Here is an 18205-nt window from a genome sequence, read left to right on the forward strand (position 1 = left end):
ACACACACAACACACATATATACATATATATACATGTGTATACTCATGTATACATATTTGTGTGCATATACAGTATACATATATGTGTATATAAATATACATATATACATATATGCATACACACACACATACACACACACACACACACACATATATATATATGAGTCTCTGGGTGTTGCAAACAGTTAAACACTGAACTACTAACCAAAAGGTTGGCAGTTTGAACTCACCCAACCCAGAGACACCTTGGAAGAAAGGCCTGGCAATCTGCTTCTGAAAGTTCACATTCATTGAAAACCCCATGGAGCACAGTTTTACCTGCACACGTGGGGTCACCATAAGTCAGCATCGACTCATAGCAACTGGTAATATATATATCTTGGAATCGACTCAACAGCAATCTCTATCTCTATTATCTCTGTATCTATCTATCTGTTAAACAGATAATCTCTAAGATCTTTTCCAGACCTAAAGTGGTATGTTATACAATTGTGGCAACAATATTCAGAGATTGTCCCCCTGGTATAAGTCCTGGTAGAGTTGTGGAGTGGTATAGCAAGCCACTGACTTAGCTCTCTTACTCGAGCTTTTGAATGGTTTCCCTGACAATGAGTTCAAGATGATCTCCCCTGTCAAGTTCCTGAGGTGGGCCTCTTCTGCGTTGCCTGGCATGAGAGAGGATGAGTACCTCTTCTAAAAACTGAGACATCATAGAACAGTATGCCTGAGTGGAAGGCTATTTCCATTTTTGACTGATGGGAGCTGAAAAAGCTCAAGGAACCTGGTCCAAGAATTGATTGTGCTCTTGAGTCTGAGCAGAATCTCAGAATTGAGTCTGCTGCAATTCGTAGAAAAATGGAAAATTGAGACTCCACAATTACTTGCTATAAATCATGGCCGTGGTCATTTAAACCTAGACAAAATACCCATAGAATGTCTAAACCAAACCAAACTCATTGCCATCAAGTCAATTCTGACTCATAACAACCCTACAGGACAGAGTAGAACTTCCTTATAGGGTTTCCAAGGAGCGGCTGGTGGACTCAAAATGCTGACCTTTTGGTTAGCAGGTGAGCTGTTAACCACTGTACCACCAGGGCTCCATAGAATGGCTGGACTTGGGAAATTTAACTTCCTGGAACAGTCTTCAAGACAAAATAAATGTCCATTTAAGTATCTGAAGGCAGCTGGTAGCTCTGGAGTTACTAGCTCTGTTTTAGCATAGGTGATCCGAAGCCTAGATATTAAGGTTAGTTGTCCATTAAAACCACTCGTAGTTCATGATGATAAAGTCATGTCATCAGCATCCAAGAGAATCTTTAACTTCCTATTTTCTGTTGCAGGTAGACATGCATCCAACTCATCAGAAAGAATGATGTTATTCACAGACAAATTAAAAAGAAGGGGTAGCCGGAACTTCTCTTCCTTTTATCCCACTACAAATTATTATCTGATCTGGCAAATGAATTTTCCTGACATCTCTCAGTTTCAAGGTTGTAGAAAGGAGTAACTTTATTACACGTATGAATAACCAGGAGCATCAATAGCCAATAGTGTGTAGTGAATACATGAAGTCTAGTGCATAACTGTGTCCTGTCTACAGAGTCAAAGGCAATTGAGATATTCCTCCACACAGAGCACTCAGTACGAAGGGTATCAGGCTTTTGCAGTGTGGTAACCATGCCTGACGTCATCTTTCCAAAGAGCATCAGCCCTAGTTCTTCTACAGTTTTAAGATACCTGCTTCAGCTAAGTTCAGCAGGAAGTTTTCTGTAACTCCCCTAGTTGTTTCTATTTCTGAATATTCTTTTGTCATCTATCTACTTTATTATTTTAAACGAAGCCAGTGATGTTCCTACCAAACATTGGGAAAGTCAGGAAGTCAAGATTGGGCAAAAGCCCTCCTGTCTCTGGTATCTACCGTTACTATTTTCCTGCTTCCCTATTTAACTTACATGCCCGGGTCTCATTTCCCTGAATGCTTGATTCTTTGGCCTTGTACTCCAGTTTCTGGATCTACCTCAAACCCAAAAAAACCAAACCCGTTGCCATTAAGTCGATTCCGACTCACAGCGACCCTATTGGACCGAGTAGAACTGCCCCGTAGGGTTTCCAAGGCTGTAAATCTTTAGGGAAGCAGACTGCCACATCTTTCTCTTGTGAAGCAGCAGGTGGGTTCAGACCACTGACTTTTTGGTTAGCGCCCAAGTGCTTAACCACTGTGCCACCAGGGTTCCTTGGATCTACCTCAGCCCCTTCTTTTTGTTATTCCTCACATCTCTTATATGCTTACCTGGGCCTCGCCACTCAACAAATGTTTGTACTTCCTCCTGGTTTTAATACTTTTTCTATACTCCTACAGCCAGTATTAACACCCACATCACCTAAGCCACTCTCACCCCACCCCGTTAGGGGAATATAATCACACGATACATCTAACAAGTATCAGTTGCCCTTGAGTCAACTCAGACGCATGACGACCCCATGTGTGTCAGAGTACAACTGTGCTCTATAGGGTTTTCAATGGCTGATTTTTTGGAAGTAGATTTCTAGGCGTTTCTTCTGAGGTGCCTATGGGTGAACTTGAGCTTCCAACTTTTTGGTTAGCAGCCAAGGGTATTCACCATTTACACCATCAAGGGATTCCATTCTTCCCAACAGGTGTTGATAATAAAGGCTTTTGGTGTTGAACTACACTTCCCTTAGAAGTATCTTGTGTTCATAAACTGCTGTATCTTAGAGAGCTACCACTTACAAAGCCCAGCTTGTACTAGAATAGTGCCTTTGAAACAATAAACACAATGTTAAAGGGCTTAAACTATGTGTGATTTGAATCTTTAATCATTATATGTTACTTACTAATCACTAAACTTTTCTCTAGATTATAAATCTTTTGGGAGCCAGGGCAAGGTGAGAGGGAATTTCAAATTCTCCATCTTGTTCATTTTTCTGTTTTCTGTTCTCAGAAGTCAGTGTAATACCTAGCACAGAGTGGGCACTCAGCAAACCTTTTGTTGAATAAATGTATGTGTTCTGAACATCAGGGACTCAACCTCTAATTAGTCAGCTAAGGAATAACTCCTGCTTAGATGAATTAATGAATTAGTGATGTGTATATGAGCAGGGACTTTGGGAGGCAATGCCTGCCAATGAGATAATTAGCACACATGGATAGCAGCCCATGGGTAGGGCTGTCCTTACCAGAAACATAATTTCTGAAGCCAAACAAAGGACATGGGTTAATAGGGAATTTTTGTGCTGCTTTCATATGCAGGATGGAACTTGCACAAGAACTCCCTTTTCTTCTTATGACAGCACACAAAAGTCTACTTATATTTCCACTCACACCACCTTCGTTCGCTCTTACTAAAATAGAGGAGTCATTCCCTCTTTCTATCAAAGTCCAGTCTCTTCACTGTATTTGGGTTTCCATTTCCCTCAGCTTCTCAGAAAATGTATGCTTTTATTATTTGTATAGTAAAGCTGTTAATCTTTTTTTTTTAAAACTTTTAAACATGCTCAGATATTTCTCATCTGCAAAAACAAAATAGAACTTTCTCTAGTCCATGATCTCCTCCATGTACTTCCTCTTTGCAGCCAAATTTCTAAAAAGAGTCCTCAATACTTTGTGTCTTCTTGCTCTCACTTTCAAATCAGTCCTCAGCATAATCTGGTTTCTGACTCAATCACACTGAAACAGCTCTCATTAAGGTCACCAGTGACCGCTCATCACGTCTCTGTGATTAACACTAATGGACGTTTTCAGTCTTTACCTTATTTAACTCTCAGCATCACTCAGTACTGCTGACAACGCCTTCCCTTTCCTCTTGACTTTTGTGACCCGATGTCCTCCTAGTTTTCCACTGATCTTTCTGGCCATTTCTTCTTTGTCTCCTTTACAGCCTCATCCTCCTCCACCAGGCTGTTAAGGGTTGGAGTTCTCAACTCTTCATTCTAGCTCTTCCTCATTTTCTATGCTGTGTTTTCTCTTTAGCCCAGTGGCACTCAAACAAGGCTGCATGTGGGGAATCACCTAGATAGCTTTAAAAAAATATTGATTCCAGAGTCTTATCCCCAGAGATTTTAAAAAATTGGTTTGGTGTGCAGTCTGGCCATCAGGATTTTTAAAAGCCTCCCAGAGGATTCTAAACAGCAGCTGAAGTTGGGAATCTTACTGTCTTTTGGTGATGTCATTCCACCCATGGCTTTAATTACCACCTTGATTCAGATGACTCAACATTTTTATCTCTGTTTTAGAACTCCCCTTTGAGTTTGTGACCCAGAGAAGCAACTGTTTACTTGGATTTTCTACTTGGGTGCCTTAAAGGAACCTTCCTAGCTCCCCAGACTCATCTCATACCACAGTGTCTGTCCTAGTCATTTGGTGCTGCTATAACAGAAATACCACAAGTGGATGGCTTTAACGAAAAGACAGTTATTCTCTCACAGTCCAGTAGGCTACAAGTCCAAATCCAGTGTGTGAGCTCCAGGAGAAGGCTTTGTCTTCTCTGTTGGCTCTGGAGGAAGGTCCTTGTCATCAGTCTTCCTTTGGTCTGGGAGCATCTCAGTGCAGGAACCTCAGGTCCAAAGGACACGCTCTGCTCCCAGTGCTGCTTTCTTGGTGTATGAGGTCCCTATGTCTCTCTGCTCTCTTCTCTCTTTTATATCTCAGAAAAGATTGGCTTAAGACATTATCTAGTCTTGTAGATCTCATCAATATAACTGCCACTAATCCATCTTATTACACCATAGTGATAGAATATACAACACATAGGGAAATCACATCAGATGACAAAAGGTAGGCAATCATACAATACTGGGAATCATGACCTAGCCAAGTTGACAGATATTTTGGGGGGACACAGTTCCATCCATGACACTCTCTTTCACACTGACCTTTCCACGCCTCAAGTTCTCTTCTGCCTTTGTACATGCACTTCCCTCTTCCTGGACCACTCACTTTCTTCTCCTTTATGTAGCCAGCTCTTACTATTCCTCCAGTTCCTAGGCTGGTTGAGGGAAGGATTATTCTTGCTTTTTATTTAAGAAGTCCAAGTGGAGAGGGACCTCCCCTGATAGTTGTTCAACTGTGTCCCAGTGTTCTTTTCCCACTTGCAAGATGTGAGGCCAACTCTCAATTTTGCACTCTGACTTACATAAGAAGGGGGAGATAGCATTCATATCTAGGTATCAAGGGCAACCCCACAAAGGAAGCAGTTGGAAAGAAATGATGGTGGTCCAGGAGCTCAAACAACAAAGTCGGACATCTCCCCATAGATCCTTGGTCATTCATTCTGAAAGCAGCACATTTCCAAGTGCCCAGGCCAGGACTGACTGATGTCCTGAAACAGATTGGCTTTGAGCTACCTTGTCGTCAGCTTTTTCACCCTAGGCCTCTCCTGCTCATGGTTTCCCTGTGATGGTGGCCCTCTTGGTTGATATTATTACCATTTCCTTTTAATTTCACCCTATAGACCAGCTAGAATTGGAAGGAAAAGAGGTTGAGGTTACCTCTATTTTAAAACAAATGATGTGCAGTTCCCAGCAAGATGCAAACCAAATGGAAGCCATTTTTTCAAAAGAGAAAATAGGCAATTTTGCTCTGCCAGGGAATTTAAGAAAAAATTAATCTGTGAGTTAATATTGCTCACCTGGAGTGGAGCAGGCAGGAATTAAGTAGGATGTAGATTGGGGAGGAGTCCTGGTGGCACAGTGGTTAACAGCTCGGCTGCTAACCAAAAGGTCAGCAGTTTGAATCCACCAGCAGCTCCTCGGAAACCCTATGGGGCAGTTCTACTCTGTCCTGTAGGGTCACTATGAGTTAGAATCGACTGGACGTAAATGGGTTTGGTTTTGGTTTTAAAATGGGGAAAGTTGGATACTTCTGGGTGAAGTCTTCTGTGTGATTTTATTAGTCTAGTTGGAGTGGAGTATCAGAATTTTGGGCATTCCCCTATTCAAATAGAAATATGAAACTGACATACTAGGTCAACTATGTTTTGGAGGTTATCTTTTTGTTTTGTTTTTTTCCTTTAATGAACCTTGCTAACACTTTCTATATTGAGGACAACAAAATGGAATTTTTCTCTAGGATTGTTGGTGAATTTACCATGTGGATAAGAAAGCCCATGTTATTCCCTGTATACAATGAATAATGCATATTATAAGCGCTGCAGGGAGTGAATGAGTGCCTTCTAAATAATTGATTTCCATTTCTTCTTCTTTTTTTGCCTAGAACATTGTGACTTCGTATGCATATTTGATGGATTTCCTTTCAAAGATAAAGAGAAGTAAGATTTTCAAGTAGCCGTTTTAGACATTTGAAACATGCAGGAAAAGGCGAAAATCAAAAGGTAGAGACTTGAGACAGCCAGTGGGAGGACAGCCTGATTTAGGCACGCTTCCAAAGTGCTTCTTCTGAAAGTCAGCTGTGAGTAATTCTGCTTCATACTCACTTCTTTCCTCTCTACTTTGAGAAAAAGAGGTTTGGCCGCTGTTCCCCCCCACCCCCAACATTTAGTTATTAATCACATTTAGTTTCTTGGTCCACCACCCGTCTGTCAATTTGTCGTACTGTGGTGGCTTGCACATTGCTGTGATGCAGGAAGCTATGCCACTAGTATTTCAAACATCATCAGGGTCACCCATGGTGGACAGGTTTCAGCAGAGCTTCCAGACTAAGACAGACTAGGAAGAGAGGCCTGGCAATCTACTTACAAAAAGTAGCTAATGAAAAATTTATGGATCCCAACAGAATGTTATCTGATATAGTGTTGATATAGATGAACCCTCTAGACTGGAAGGCACTCAAAATACACAGTGGCTGCAACAATGGACTCAAGAGTATGAATGATCATAAAGATAACACAGGACCAGCAACGTTTCGTCTGTTGTACATGGGGTTGCCATGAGTTGGAGCCAACTTGACCGCAACTAACAACAACAATTTTTGTTGAGAGTAGGGAATAAGTCATGAGAATTATGTTATTGTTTTTGTTAGGCACTGTTGGGTTGATTTTGACTCATAGTGAACCCAAGTGACTGAGTAGAACTGCCCCACAAGGTTTTCTAAGCTGTGATCTTTATGGGAGCAGATCACCAGGTCTTTCTCCTGAGGAGCCCCTGGGTGGGTTCAAACTGCCAACCTTCAGGTTAGCAGCTAAGCGCTTAACCATTGTGCCACCAGGAATCTCATGAGAATTACACTCCTATTTTCTCTAGTATTGTCCTATAATCGTAGGGCACTTTGTAGTTTGTGACTTTCTTCACCAAAGCTGCACAAGGCAGATGTCGAACTTCACACCTGTATCAGTCATGATGGGTTAGGTTGTGCTGTGGAAACAAACGACCCCAATATCTCAGTGTCTTAAAACATCGAGGTTACTTTCTTGCTTATGCTCCATACCCATCTTAGGTCATCAAGGTGGTCTGTCATTGTGGACATTCAGAACCAGACCAACAGAGGCTCCAACACATCATGTTCTTTCATGACAGCAGACATGGGGAAAGGCCTTGTAGCACAACATGCCCATCTACTAACATTTCATTGGTCAAAGCAAGTCATACGGACAAGTTTGATGTCAATGGGCCAGGGAATTACAACCATCTCTCAGACAGGGGAAGGGAATATTTGTGAACAATCATATTGTCCTCCATGACACAATGCAGGTATGGAAACTGATGCTAAGAGAGGCTGAGACACTTACACAGGGTCACATGGGTAATTAGAAGGGGAGCTAGGTCTTCTAATCTCAGTGCTGAGATTCACCAACTCTAAGTAGTCTGACCTATATTTGCTAACCTCTCCCTTCCATCTGGAAGATGCAAGGGACAGTATTAGCCGGTTCTTGAGAATCACTTGCACCCTGTGGCTTATCAAGCCCTTTCATTTTTAATGCTAACATTTTATATTTTCTTAGACTCCCCAAGGTACCCAGGGGTCATGTGGTTATTTGGCTTAAAGGTGACTATAAATGTGACTCCAGAGTTACATAACTGACTAGGCAGCTGTCTAGTCTAATTTCAGAGAGCCGAAAAGACTCCATGAACACTCCCTCAACCCTGATCCTGCAAGCCTGAAGCTCTCCTAACGGCTACTATTTATTAATAGCTCCTATTAATTGAGGTGCTTATTTGTCATGAATTGTGCTTTACTTTTACAAATCTCACTTATCCTACAAAGTGACAAGCATTAGTGTCCCCATTTAACATATAAATTAATAGTTACTTAACTTTCCCGAAGTTGTACAATAAGTGATTTAAGCACTATTCTTTCTGACAGCCAAATCCATGCTGTTGACCTCCATGCTTCTCAAAACAGGGGTCAAAACTTTACATTCCATCATCACATATAAAATGTCAATACAGATAACTCTGAGAGAGGGACAAAAAAATAAAAAACACAGTTGTCGTTGAGTCAACCTCATATGTGTCAGACTAGAACTGTGTTCCATACAGTTTTCAATGGCTGATTTTCCAAAAGTAGATTGCCAGGCCTTACTTCCAAGGAAGAAAAAGTACAAATCAAGTTTTTTCAGGACAATCTGGTTTTAGAAGGGGAGGATTTAGGCAAAACTGGAGTGAAGACTAGGGGAGCAGTGCAATAGGTGGGAGTTGGAAAAGGAAAGTTCCCTTTGTACTGCTGGAACAGGTCATTACTATAGCTTGCCCAGACACTGCCTGGAGAGGCAGGTGACCCAGCCCAGGAGAAATGAGGGGTTGCTGATGCTCTGTGGGGCTGATTCCGCCCAATGGGAGAGCTGGATTGGAGCTCTCCTACTCCATGGCCATGGTAACAGCACAAGTCATTGAAGGGTCAGTTGGTCCTGAAGTCCAGGCAAGTGTGTGTATCTGGGGTTGCTCATAAACAGGGTTCCCTCCAGAATAAAGTCAAAGCTCATAAATATTTGCCTCAGGCTTTGTTTTCTACAGGGATCTGGGATCAGGTAGCCTGTACAGCAGGCGAAAAGGCATTTTTAATATAAAACATTTTCCTCTGCTTTTTTAAAGCCATTCTGTCTCTTTTTTGAAGTCCCCACCTCCCTTAGAAGTGGTATCTCACCCCCAAAATAATAATTTATATGTTTTATTCTGGATAACTCATTGGATACAAAACTGAAGATAAAAGATTTAGGCAACACATTAGTATTCATGGACAAACTTTTTTGTTACTCATTACTGAATATATTTTCTGCTGAAAATCTCTTATCATTTTCCCCAAAGGTGGCATTATTTCAAAGCTACAGTGTGTAGGGATAAAGAATTGAAGAAAAAAAAATCTTTCTAAGCTGGTTTGTGTACCTCCATTTCCTTCTTGATGGTGGTCTCTCCTACGCCTTCAAAATTCATAACAGACTTAAAGGCAAATCACATAAAGAGAAGTGTACTTGATCTCCTTGGGCTCAATAGGATTTCATAGAAAACTGATTTTGTCCAAGTAATTGCAGTTACTCTCTCTGATCAGGGCCAGATTAAGGCATGTGAGAGCCCTAGACACTGATAATCTGTGGTGCCCCCTCTGCTTACTCGTGGATTCAAATGGGATTATATGAGTTTTATATATATATATATATATACATACACATATATTTGTGTGTGTGTGTCTTAGCTATCTATGATGTAACTTCTTTTTAAATGTGACTATAAGACTAGAGATTGAATGTAAAAGTGGTATATGCCATTTTAGCAGAATGAGATGAAGTGGATTATAAAATTTTTACTGGATGTGGAGTACTTAGATTTTTACTATATACCACAGTTTCTACAAAAAGAATATTCCACCTATTCTACAACAAAGAAAATGAGTCAGCGAACTTAGTTGTTTCAACAATCAATGTAAAATTCTGTTGATTTCCCACAACGAAAAATTGACTTTCATCAATTTTGCTTTACACAGCTCATATTTCAATTTGAGGCTTGTTTCATCATAAATACTATAATTATAAATGAACAAATGAAAGGATGTCATAAAAGAAAATTTAATGATCAGATAACAAATATTACATAAAATTACCATATTTTATTTTTAGATAGATCTTTCATCTCTAACATGTTATAATTAAAAACATTTCTTTCTATTCTTTGCTCTACAAACTCTTCAATGATTTCATCACAATTAAGCTGCTGAACAATATCTACTTCCCTACATAATAAGGATAATGAATCGAGTCTTTCTTGAATCATTGTTGTACGCTGAGGGTTTCTGAGTCTCTTTAGGGGTGAAAATGTGCGTTCTGTGGTGCAGTTTGTGATCATTAAAGTTAGGAATATACATGAAGCAATTTCAACATTGGGAAATACTTGTTGTGTTTTATCTTCTATTATGAAATCATACATGCCTACATGGGTAAAACTTGTCTTTCCTGAATCTGTAAAAGCAGTTCTCATGTAAGAATGAAATTGTCACTCTTCTCAGTAAAGGTTTGTATTTAAGTCAGCAGGTTAAGCCCTGCACTAATTTCTTGGATGCCTTCATGTATTCTTCATCAGGTATATCCACATTATTTAAGAAGGAAAATCTATTTGTAAATGCCATGTTAATGACTGGTAGAGATCTATGCATGTTTTTAAATTTACTTCTGAATCTTGGAGAGCTTGACTCGTCTGGTGAAAATGCTGCAGTATATTATTCCACATAACCAGCATAAATACATACTGCAGTGTCCGCATTTTGTTGTTGATATTTCAGCTTCTCTTTGGTACCTCCTTTTTGTGTCTGGTCTTCGGTAATATTTTCTAAGGCATCTAGAATCTGAGTGTATGATTCCAGGATTGCACTCATTGCTACAGCATGCACTTCCCAGTGTGTATTAGAAAGACATTTAATACTCAATCATTGACAATTGATCAATTTCTTCACTGGTATGACTTTTTAAGTTAGTTAATGTGATAAATCACTTGACAGGTTTTCCATCTGTTGGAAATATGTATCTTAGAACAATATATAGCTGATCTGTATGATAAAGATCAGGCGTGGAATCTACAGACAAACTGAAATATCTTGCTATACTTATTTCACTGAAAATAGCATCACCTATTAAGTTTATTAATTCTTCACACGCTGTTTTAGACATGTACGATGAGTTGCTCTTTCCTGTGTTATTGTATTTTGAGATGTGGCCTGCTAAAAATGGATCAAACTGAACAACCAGTTCAAGTAAACTCAAAAAATTTCCATTTTGTGGGGACCCAAACACTTCATTTCTTCCTTGAAAAGATAGTCCACGTTCAGCGACTGCTATAATGGCGGCAGCAAAGCATTGCAAAACAGCTTTCCAATACTGACATTCTTCATTAATTTGTGTTTCTAGTTCGTGAGTTAAGCCAAAACCATACATTTGGTTTAAATATGACCACTACAATCTCTGTGAATTGAACTGTTTTCATGTTTATTAATCATATTCGAGTTGTGTCAATCACCAAGCCCAGCTGTAGCAAATCGAGAATTAAATGATTTAGGATTGAATAGTTTGCAAACAAAACAGTATACAGAGCTGACTAATGGAGAATACAGTAGCCACTTGCTCTCTTAATTTTCACCGTTAGCTTTGTGCCTTAGAAATATATTCTGGCTATAGAACCTTGTTTGTTTACCATCCAGAAATTTTAGACACGAATTTTTAAATGGTCCACTGTGATCCAATAATTTACATCACTAGAATAAATATTGTTCCTCTAGTGTACATCATTAGAAGAAAAATTATTCCACAAAGCAGGATCTGTATTTGTTATTTATGAGGTCTGCAGATGCGACAATTTTAGATTCTGAAATAGTTTCACTTTCTACACGATTATTAATTTTTTTACTACAGCAAGGAATGGATGCAGAATCTGGAACAAATTCTGTTATATTCCTATTGTTATTAGTAATTTCAGCACTAGAGTACTAGTACAATGATTTGCACCCATTAAACTTGAGCATTTCAATGGAAGATGTCTCTTCTGATTCATTATGTTTTAAAAAGGAAGTTAATTTTGGAGTAGTCTTTAGGGATTCACAAATCCTTTTCTTTTTATCTTCATTTTTACACTCCAATTAATTGTTGCTGTTTCATTTTACCTGGATATAAAATTATCTCACCTTTTAAATTTGGTTCTACTATAGCAAATACATTTAAATAATTGAAAAGAAACAAAATTTATGAAACAAGTAAAATTTATAAAATAAAATTTACATTCGAATTTGGACATTAACACAAAAAAATTTATTAAAGTTAGTAAGTAAAAAATTGATTTGGAACATGTTATTTTTTTCTTCAGGTCTGAGATAGTCAAAAGTAATAGTACTTACAAGGCAGTCGGAAATAATTTCATTTGTTTGTCCTAGACTGTTTGTTGGTGGGCTCTTGGCAGATCTCCAAGAGTGGTTTTCATCTTGAAATAATACTTCAAAACGTGCACGCTCACTTTCTGTCCTTTGATACTGCATCTTCACAGTTCATTAGACTACTGCTGGTACGCGACGGGTGAGAGCGATTACAAAGAGCATGATACCAATACAAGAGTATGCTCAATCTGAAAACATATTTTGCTTCACTTTGTGCAGGACAGGAACAGATATGTCACGAGTCACGTGATTATAGTGTCACTGGTGTGTTTTTATGGATTGACGAGAGAGAACTGAATGTGAGGTTATAGCCAATTGGTCCGAAATGAAAAGGAAAATATAATTGTTATTGTATATAAAATTTATAAAATGTACATTTTATTTCTTTGTGGAATTGCTCAACTCCCATATTCAGAGATATGTACATAATTGGTGTAACAATATCACCACTTCTTTTTTTTTTTTAAGCACCACTTCTTAAGGAGCAAGTTTGTTTTGCAAGTCATAAGAGTATCAGTTTGTTTAAAGAAAGTCTGAGGGGAATGGAAAATAAAACACATTTATATAATTTTCATTGCCTAAATACGCATTTATTTCCTCAAGGAATTGTTTAATATCCACACACGGAGATATGTAAATATTCTGATAAAGTATAAATATAATGTTCTGATAAATGCCCTTTGTTGCTTTCTTGGGAGACAAATTTAGAAACATATTGTCAAAAAACAGAAACATATTTTGCATGATAAATAAATATTGAATTTTTTATCCTCTTAATGTGCATAATATCTCATTTATTAACATATGTAGGGTAATATCAAGCCCTGTGTCCTGTGCAACAGACAATGAAAAATAAGATATGATACATAAATTACATCTTTTCATGTTAAATAAGTATTAATATTTCTGGTCTTTTTTGGACGTTTACTGTTAGTATTATATTAAATTATTATTAAATGTTAATATTATATTAAATGTATATTCAATTGCATCCGTGTGTATGTCAAGCATATTTTAAAGGTAAAGTTATAAATATTATTATTAACAAAACTTAGGACATAACTCTATACATAAATTTAATACAGTTACAAAGTAACTTGACTGAATTCGTTAGAGTGGTTGACTTATTCAAGTTCTCTCATTTTTGTGCATCATCTGGGACTGGACTGTCCATTGGTTGTTTACCAGAATGTGTGCAAGAGTATACCCTTATGTTTGTTTCACAGCAAAGAGCATTGCTGGCCCTCCTGGCTGGAGCTGCTGGATCAGCAGACATGAATGTATAAGACATTTCTCTCAAAACGGATCAGAGACCTGTTATCTATTAATATAATCCATCCTTGCCCAGTAACTGCTCATGTTGGATCCAATTGCATATTGGGTGAATGTAGCAAGGGTTAGATTCAACAGCCCACCACCACCTCTTGTTTAGTACAAAGAAATAGTATACTCCCAAGAGACCTGCTGAGATAAGGAGTTCTCAGATAAGGGACTGTAGGAGACAGAGGCCAATGAAGGTGTTGAAGTGGTAGGGGCCTCATAGCTTAAACTACCTCATGACCCTGAGTGAACTCTATTTCCGGCCAGTATGTTCTCACCCACTGGAACTGGTATCAATTTCGTTTAGTGCCCTGCCAGTTCCCTTCCACTGTGGTGCTCACTTTTCCTTGTGTCCTGTCTGCTTGGCATCTATGGGTCTTTGCTTTGGACAACTGGTGCCCCTGTTTTGTTGATGCCCTAAGCACTTGCTTACCTTGCTTATTGGGCAATCTGTTCCTGGCTCTGACAGGTTAACTTTGTAAAAATGTAGTCTGCATATAACCTTTATGCCCAGGCACTGGGGACAGGGCTCTTCCTTTTGACTAATGTCACTGATGGGCACAGTGGTGTGGAGGGACTTAAACACTGGACTTGAAGCCAGAGACCTTGGCCGAGCTCTAACTTTGCGATAAACTGGATATGTGACTGTGCCAATCATTTCATCTTTCTGGGCCTCATTTATTAAGGTGGGGAAGAAGGGTTTAGATAGCCTTTAAGGAGCTTTCCAGAGCTAAGGTTCTGAGATTTTTAATCTTCATCAATTATTAATTCAGACAAGTCACTGGACTACTGTGTGAGGAAAAACAATCATTCTATCTTAATCTGTAACTAGCTCTCCTGTTCGCAACTTTTCTGGGAAAGGATTTGTTAAGACCAGCAGGGAATTTCTTATTGTCTAACTTGGTGTAAGGAGTCAGTTTAGTCAGAGTCGGTCCTCTTAGGAGGGATGAGGTATCTCTTAGTTAATAAAGACTGCAGAGCTGGCTGCTTGGACTGATGACAAACGAGAGTCGCAGCCAGGCTTCAGAAGGATCACAACATGAGCAGGAGGCTGCTTTAGCCAGGAACATGTTGGAGCCAAAAAACTAGACCTCAAGTTACTTCAGCGCTGGAGAGCCTCTGGTGGTTGGTACCCAGACCTCCAAGGAGCCTCGTGCTGGATGGAGACCAGCATGAGAAGATTCATGGCAAGAAAGTCATACACCTGTCTCCACATACCTGGAAGCCTTCTGAGGAGAGAAACAAGGTGAGGTGGCTCACTGAAGTACAGCACCTTTTTTAAAAGGACTTTAACATGTTTAGATTGAACTAAGCTTCAACCAGAGTATCTGGGTTGTGCACATGGTTAATGTGCTCTCGTGCTAACCGAAAGGTTGGTGGTTGTAGTCCACCCAGAGGTGCCTCAGAAGAAAGGCCTGGCAATCTACTTCTGAAAAGTCAGTCACTGAGACTCTATGGAACACAGATCTACTCTGACACACGTGGGGTCGCCATGAGTCTGAGCTGACTCAACAGCAGATGCGTTTTGTTTTTTCTTCCCTTGTGATGGGTGCTTTTGCATGTTACATTTTCTTCACCTTGACATCTAACCAGTTCCTAACCAATGTTACCAAATAGCTAAAACTATAGGGAAATCAATTTACTCTCAGAGTAAAAAAAATCCCAATGTTTTGTCCTCAAAGAGAAGTTTCCATTTCAAAAAGAATAACTAACCTCACCGTGTTAAATTCACAATCAGCAAATATTCCAATAGCTCGAGCACATGGAGAGGTCTGAAAATAATTTCCCTGCCACTTTGCTTCATACTTTATCGCTTCACAGTCATAAATGAAGATAATCCTGAACGCCACTGCTGAAATCGAATTTCCACCTTGGCAAAATTGTTCTCACACCTTCATTCACAAAATTCCTGGGGACATACTCAGGCTACCAGTAAAAAACTCTTGCCGCTCAGGCACTATGGAGATTCCTAGATAAGGTAAACAGTATTTGTAATTGCATTTCAAAGTAATTTGCAAATACCCAAGCAGGTAGCATGCAGTGGTAGAAAGAACCCTTTGGCTGATACAAGTCTTGGCTTGGATCTTCCACTAACAAGTGGTCCAACTGGAACAAACTCCATTATTGTCATTTATAAAATGGATTATAATATCAACTTCCCTGGCTGTTATGAGTTTTCAGTGGCACAGGTAACATTTGAGAAGGGTAGTTATAAACTGTAAAGCTCTGTTAATTTTTAATAATGGGCGATGGTCGTAGTCATCAAGACTGCCTGATTTCTCCACACCATTGCTAGTTAATATCTAGAATGAATTTCTCTTTGGGTGAGTTAGTATATCCCAGAGACTTTTCCAGCCGCTATAATTCAGGCATGATTCCTTGAGACAGGAATCAACACAGCAGACAGTCCCTCTTCTTGGCCATTACCACCCCACCTTGAGACAAGTATAAACATATAAACAGTGGGGAACCCGGAATGCATAACAGGGAGAAGGTCATGTCTGTGAAGGGAGATAGAACTCCGCACTTCCTACCATGTCGCTCTTTGAAGACGATCTGGTGAGTATTTTTTTACATTATAAACGGGTAGAAGGTATCTTCATTAGCTCTAGCCAGGCAGGACAATGTATATTTTATCCATCACTCTACTTCCAGCACAGTTCCTAGAACACAATGTCATTCCTAGAACAGGCTGCTTAGGTGCTGTCGGATTGATTCTGACTCAACAACTCCATGTGACAGAGTAGAACTGCCTCATAGGGCTTTTAAGGATGTAATCTTTACAGAAGCAGATTGGCAGGTTTTTTTCCTGCAGAGCCGCTGATGGGTTCAAACCACCAACTTTTGGGTTAGCAGCTGAGCACTTAACCGTCACGCCACCAGGACAGAATAGGTGTCATAAATATATGCTAAGTGAATAGATAAAAGAAGTGCAAAAAAGTTTACAGCATATCAAATTGTCATTAATCTCTACACCAGACCATCTTCTTATTTTCTTCCCGAAATAGGCTACTTCTCTTCTCTTATATACTCGTCCTAAGTACTCCAAATACAGAGATTCTGGCTTTGTCTACCAGACCCTCAGAGGAGACAAGACTTGCCCCAGGTGTCTCTGTCATAGCAGCTTGTAACCTAGGCTGCAGCTATCTCTGATTTTCTGTTGCCAATCCGTAACTGCTCACTTAACATTTGCAGTCTTTTTCAGAATAGTGCCTTGCAAAATATTCTACTCTCTCTCATAAGGAACAATTTTCACAATAACAAAAAGAAAACAAATCTGACCTCTGAATCCATGCTACAGTATTCTACCTGGCCACCCCACCTGGTGAGGGATAAGCTGTGAGCGTGCTAACGCTGGGCGGCCAGACTGTTGGCTCTGGTTAAGCTTGTTTGTGTGTTTAAGGCCTTCCCTGTACTAGGCAACACATAACGAAGAATAAGTGTGCAGTTCTCTTATGAAATATGGTTTCAAGATAGTAAAAACGTGTCTGGTATCACAATTAATAAATTGATTAAGTAGCTATTCAGAAATGCACGAGGAGAGAGCACAAGAGAAAGAACTAGGGACAAAGAAACCAATCAGCTTTTTTTATTTACTGCCTTTTTAGTTAGAAAAAACCTTGCCCTTAGAGTTGCTTTGATTTTTTGCAGACTGCCTTTTTAAATTTAGCTCCTCTCCCTCCAACTTTTTTTTTTTTTTTTAAATGGAAGTAAAGCGTGAAATCTGAGACTAGTGTTTTGAGATCTCCTGCCCTACCACCCTCCCAGGGGAAGTCGGAGAAGACAGAGACCACAGGCAGCCTTACTGAGCCCATGATGCAGATCACCTTGTGGGAGCAGCCAACTGGAAGCCTCTGACTCAAAGGGTCAGTTCTGACAAAGTCATAAAAAAGTGAACTCTCTTCCCTGTTCCACAGTTCATCTTTCCTACTCCCTCTCAGAAAAGAGGGGAGGTGTATAAGAGAGGTTGGTTGGTTAGGGAGAAGGGCTGCTTAATTTGGGGAGACATAAAGAGCAAGTCTTTGAGTGTGGCCTTTGCCCCTGATTCTGAAGTGCTTGGACTCAGAAGTCTTATTAGGTGATCTTACCTTTGCTTTTGTGGGTTTCTATCCTCTTGTAATAAGAAGCATCAACCTATTTGCCCTGGAAAAGCCTTTAGAGGGATTGGGGCTCTCCTGATGTCTTCATACCAAGACATTGCCTTGTTCTCTATGCGTCTACCCAATGCTCAGCACCAAGATATCGAAACTGTAAGAATCTTAACTTGGACTTTATTATACTCACATCACAAAAGGAGACATTAAACACCTCAAAGATAAAAGACTTTGAAGGATGTCATGTGATGACAAGTAGATAGTCCAAAAGCTGAACAAGAGTGGTTTGTAGGTCAAGGCTTGAATATAAAATAGCAACTGATTACTGATTCTTAGTCTTCTGGCTCTTTCCATTTCCTGTTGATGTTTTTTTTTATGTTGTAACTCTTGTTATTTATTAATTTTTTTATTGTACTTCAGGTGAAGGCTTACAGAACAAATAGTTTCTCATGAAACAGTAGTACAC

Source organism: Trichechus manatus, unplaced genomic scaffold, assembly GCF_000243295.1.
Source record: "Trichechus manatus latirostris isolate Lorelei unplaced genomic scaffold, TriManLat1.0 scaffold00094, whole genome shotgun sequence".
Taxonomy (NCBI): Eukaryota; Metazoa; Chordata; class Mammalia; order Sirenia; family Trichechidae; genus Trichechus; species Trichechus manatus.